Below are 6,000 nucleotides of genomic sequence, written 5' to 3' on the forward strand. Positions count from 1 at the left end.
AAGAAGAGGAGCAAGATAATATATTCAAATAGGATTGCTTATTTTCAGTTTATCCATTATAGCAATCACTACTTTAAGTTTCATTTTCTCTCTGATGTCTTTACTCAGAGTCTAGGTATTAGAGCAGACATAAATAACTGGAGGCAACAATATCTGTTATGTTATATATAATGGATTCTGGTTCCCTTTATAGAAATAATAATTCAAGGTGACTTGAATTATGTCCAGTTTTGATGTCTTAATATTAAACAACTCCATGACCAGGATGCCTGAAATGACCAGTCATAACCTTTGCTGCCTAGTAGTAGACGAATTACTGTCACATGGGGCAGTGGTCAAGAGTGGATTACTCTCAGAGATAAATTCCTTGATTTTTTTGCCTAGATCTGTGATGGATTGCCTTTATATTGGGTAAATAACTCTCAGAAATAGATTCCATGCTTCTGAAGGATTGCCTGGTGGTTTGCGCTCAGAAGCGTTACTCCATGACTGGTGTTGCATGCTCGCTCTCCATCTGAGATGCGGCTTGAATGGCTTTAGCTCACAGCATTATGATGTCTGGGAACTTTTCCAGGTGGCAGTACAGATTACTGTATAATAAAATCCTTATATAGTCATGAATTATGGCTATATCTACAGTTCATGCCTGTAATTTATTGGACAGTGACATAAGGTTTTTATTTGTTTTACCCTGCACATTGGATTGTAAATGAAAATATTATGGTTATATTAATGATATACACCTAAAAATAAAAAAGGTGCTTTAATCAATGATCCAGATACGAATCACAATACTGTATAACACTGTACAAGCAAACAGAAATTTTGTTTATGCCAAAAAGTGCAGGTTGTCATGTTACTAAAAAAGTGCAAAGACTTTCTTTCATGTCAGAAATTTTAAGTTACATTTCTGACAAAGTGCTGACACCGGAGACTGCTTACATAATACTAAATAACTGTTTCCTCACAGAACCTTACCATATAGTTTATACACCATAGAGGTCCCTTTATAAATTGTTTTGTTAAAAATGATAACATATAAGAATGAGCACATTAATATAAACCTTGCAGCCAGAGTTACTGTCCAAAATAAATTGATTCATGGTATAACACAGTATGATGTAATTTCCCAGGTCAGTATAAAACAGAGGCTACTACATGTTCCACTGTTTTCATCCTGTTTACTTTAGGAATCTGCAACGGGTTTGAAGAAACAGTTGTGTACCTGCAACAAGTCATCTTTTGTCATCTTTCATTTTAAATTACAATGTCTGTATTTAATACTTCAACAGGATATTATGCATTTATGCCTCTGAGTGTAAATAAATGGTAATACTGTCAGAAATTCATAAAAATGGTAAGTGATTAAACTGAAAAAAAAAAAATCCATTTTAAAATTTGGGTGGTTAATAGTGCAGGAAGTAGGAATGCTGTACAGTAAAACTGATATATTGCATCATTACATCTTTTAATGGATTCTATATTGTACCATGATAAAGTCAAGACTGACATTCCTCTTGCTGCTTTATTCTACATTCGGTATAAAATTCTGAATACAGTTAACTTTCCAAAACACGCATTTTTACACAGATCTGCCTATAACTCTTGGCTTTCATCACCCTATTCTCATGCTGTTTGTGTAACTAGGACCTGCTCAGTAGCAAGCTCAGTTTCTTAGCTGTGATTCGTTTCAGCTGAGCTCTGGCTCGGCTTTCACGCATAACTGTAGCATTACTTAGATATTTGGCCTTCCTCACTAAGTTGGTGTGGTTTTGCACCAGCTTCCAAGTGTAGAAATATGCATGGACCATTTGTAGGTGGTGTGCTGTATTTTGAGCTCCTTTCAGTATTTAGAGTTCATAAATGTTGATTTAGAAACGGTGTGGGATTTTTAATAGTTCACTCTGCCTTTGTCCAGACCACTCTTTTCCTTTATATAATTTCCGTCGCACAGTGTAAAAAAAAAAGAAAAGTAAAAGGCTGCCTCGATCAATTTCAGTTCTTGTTGTCTGCACTTTATAAATGGATGTTTACAAAAAAACAATGGCAGACTGACCTAGTTTCTCTTGCCTGAATTTGAGACATGGGGGGAAAAAAACATGCCTCCCTGGGAGATTTGTTGGAGTTGTTTCAGAAGTGCTATTCAGTAAATCTGGGGGATTGGTTTGCCTGTCAGGTTTACACTCTGTACAGATCCCATTCAGCAAATCAGTGAGCTTCACTAAGCTGTCATTCATGTCTGTTACAATGTTACTGCCAGCTGAAATAACAGAGATTAGTGAAGCCATTTTCACTTAGCCCACCATTAAAACTGTCTGATGAAAGTCGGAAGAACTTTCTAATTTTTTGATAATTGGTAGATCACTGATGTGCATGTGGATGTTGATGAATTATGATTTCCAAGGCACAGCATACAGTAGCCTTCATATGACTGCGGCCCCATGGGAGTCAGAAAAACGTCTGGGTTACGCATGTAACCCTGTTCCCTGAGAAGGGAACGAGACGTTGCATTTAGCATAACACTATGGGAACACCTCTCACACATGACAGGCATCTGAAGCTTGTGTAAAATCATGCCTATTTATAGGCCTGCCATGATCAGGTGACGTGGCAATTAAGCGTGTCGCATGATATAAATATGGCACCTGTGAATCGCGCCATCAGCCTCTATTATCTGAAGTGAAGACACAATTCACAGGCCTGCCCTGGTATGAAAAAGCTACGCAACGCCTCATTCCATTCTCAGGCAACAGAGTTACATGCGTAACCCAGATGTTCCCTCCGACGTTGCGTTTAGCATAACACTATGGCAATGAGAATACCCACTCCATCATATCGAGGGTATGGCCTGTTCAAAAAGACCCAAGCCCGAGGGTCACTGCAAGACACTCGAGCCCGGGGTGGAATGAATATCCAGGCTGTAATAACGAATGAATGTGTGTGGCGTCGACCACCCTGCAGCAGCACACACATCCTGTAAGGATACCCCTTTGGACAAAGCATTCGCGGAGGCAACCACCCTAGTGGACTGAGCCCTTATGCCCAGAGGCGTAGCGAGACCACGCACCTCATAAGCAGTAGAGATTGCTTCCACTATCCAATTAGAGATGCGCTGCTTTGACACAGCATCACCTCTACTGTCGCCACCAAAGCAGACCAGCAGCTGCTCCAACTTATGCCAGTGACCGGAGTTGTGGACATAAGTACAGAGAGCCCTTACTGGACACAGCAGGTGCATTCTCTCTTGTTCTGGTGTGGGGAATGGAGGAGGGCAGAAAGCCTGCAACACCACAGGGTGGGCAGCCGATGTAGGCACTTTAGGAATATAATCCGGCATAGGATACAGGAAGGCCTTGGCTAATCCAGGGGCAAAGTCAAGGCAGGAAGGGTCAACAGAGAGAGCTTGTAGATCTCCTACTCGCTTGAGAGATGTCAGGACCAGCAGAAGAGCTACATTTAGAGTAAGAAGCTTCTCAGAGGCTGACTCTAAGGGCTCAAATGGGGCCCCTGACAGACCTTCCAGGACGACAGAAAGGTCCCAGGGAGGTATGCGCGGCCTGCAGATCGGCCTCAGCCGCCTGACATCATGCATGAACCTCGAAGTTAGAGGATGTTGCCCCACAAAGGCTCCATCAACAGGGGCATGGCTGGCTGAAATGGCGGCCACGTAAACCCTGATTGTAGAAGGTGCCCAGCCCGCTGAGAAATGATCTTGTAAAAACTCCAGGACTGTAGCTATTGCGCAGTTCACTGGGTCTACAGAGGATCCCTGCGGATGGGAATCTCCCAAGGAGTGCCATCTAGCAGGGATATTATCTCTGAGAACCATATTCAAGCTGGCCAATAAGGTGCTACTAGCAGCATACATAGACTGTCTTGGCAAATTCTCGCTAGAACTTGTGGGAGCAGAGCGATGGGGGGAAAAGTGTACAGATGTGATCTCGGCCACATGTGCACAATGGCGTCCAGCCCTAATTGTGCGGGAGGAGTGAGGGCGAACCACAGCGGGCAGTGTGTTGTCTCCTCGGAGGCGAACACATGCAGGCCCGCTTGGCCAAATCTCGTCATATGGACTCCACCACTTGTGGATGGAGCCATCAATTCCTGGGCCTTAGCCCCTGTCTCAACAGGATGTCTGCCCCCATATTCCCAGAATGTACATTGCACTCAATGACAAACTTTCCTTCTGCCCAGAGAAGAATTAGTCGTGCCTGCCTGAACAGGGGGCACGGACACAATCCTCCCTGGTGGTCAATATATGAGACCGCCGGTGTGTTGTCTGTAAACACATGGTGACCCCTCAATTAAGGAAGAAGGAATTTCAGTGCTAGAAATATGGACCACATTTCTAGGCAATTTATATGCCGCTCCAGATAAGGGCCGCACCAGAGACCGTGAGCTGGACAGCTGTCTAAGAGCGCGCTTCAGCCCGTGAGGACGGTGTCTGTCATTATCGTCTTGCACTAAGGAGACACCCCTAGAGTGTGAACCAAGGCTAGAAACTGGGGACACTCAAATTCTCAGAGCACGAAGGCATCGCTGTGTCATACTGATTATTCTCAGAGGTTTCGTCCTTGGACGAAACCCCCAACTTCTCAGCCATCACTGAACAGTCTCCTGTGCAATAAGCCCATAAGTGCCAATAGTCTCCCAAGATCCAGCTTTATCTTGCTCAGTGTTGATAGGATTGACCCTAAGCATGTTGGGGATAGAAATGCCTTCATCATAGTAGAATCCTTATAACCCCTAGAATAGTTGTCCATGCACTGGGGAAAGCATACTTTTCTGAGGTTCAACCTGAGCCCCAAGCTCTTCATGTGGGTGAGAACATCTCGATGTTGAACCGCCAGTTCCCTGGATTGTGCTAGAATTAACCAGTCATCCAGGTAGTTTAGTACACGGATGCCCTAGAGTCACAATGGAGCCAGAGTGACATCCATGCACTTTGTGAAAGTGTGATGGAATAAAGCTAACAATATTTCTATGTGGAAATATGCACCTTTTAGATCTATCGTCACAAACCAGTCCTTAAACTGAATCCATGGAACGATAAGTTTGGGTGTCAGCATCTTGAACCTGTATGTCCGAAGAGTACAGTTCAGATGACGCAGATCTAAAATTGGCCGCATACTCCTATTTTTTGTGGACCAGGAAATAACGGCTGTAAAAACTTCCTCCCTTAGGGAATGGGGTACATGTTCCATGGCCCCTTTGTCCAAGACGGATCTTATTTCCTACACTAACATCGGGCTCTTGTCTATGCTGACTACTGTGGTGAGCACACCTCTGAACCAGGGGGGTCGAGCTATAAACTGGACCCGGTAACCCTTTTCTACGGTAGACAGAACCCATGGAGACACATTTGGCAGTAGTTTCCACGCTGCCAGATGGTCTTTTAGTGACGTTAACTATTCCACATTCTATTGGAGGGAAAGCATCAGATTTTCATTGCCCTGTGACAGTTCGCTGACCAGAGAACACTGAAAACTTGGGACCGCCTTAGCTAGGGGAGGCCCTACAGTAGCACTAACTGCCCTAACAACCGCATGTCCCCTGATACTTCCCTCCACGGCCCCTCAGGACCACTCTTCTTTGCCTGCTTGGCCTTTATGACCATTCTCAGATCAGGCCTAGTAGTAGGCCGCAACTATGGTCACCCGGTTCCCCTGGCTGTCTGCGGGGGCTGGCGGGCTGTCGTACTCGACTTCTGGGTCTCCCTCGCACTAGTGAACTCGGGACAACAGGGAAGGAACTGGCTGAATGCCGCCATATGTCGAGCTCACTCAGCAGGTCTGCTTGGTAGGCCTGCAACACTGTCATTGTCTGCAGTGACCCATATGCAAGACTACTACCGCATAGGCCTTACCCACCAATGCCATGGTGGCCTTAAAAGGTGGCTTGGATGGCAAAGCAGGCCCCCCCAATTACCTGCCTTCGATGGGGAGAGGTAGCTCGCAAGCGCCGCCTCCACCTTCAGCATAGCTAAACAGCCATGCCGTT

The sequence above is a fragment of the Ictalurus punctatus genome, chromosome 7, assembly GCF_001660625.3.
Source record: "Ictalurus punctatus breed USDA103 chromosome 7, Coco_2.0, whole genome shotgun sequence".
NCBI classification, from domain to species: domain Eukaryota; kingdom Metazoa; phylum Chordata; class Actinopteri; order Siluriformes; family Ictaluridae; genus Ictalurus; species Ictalurus punctatus.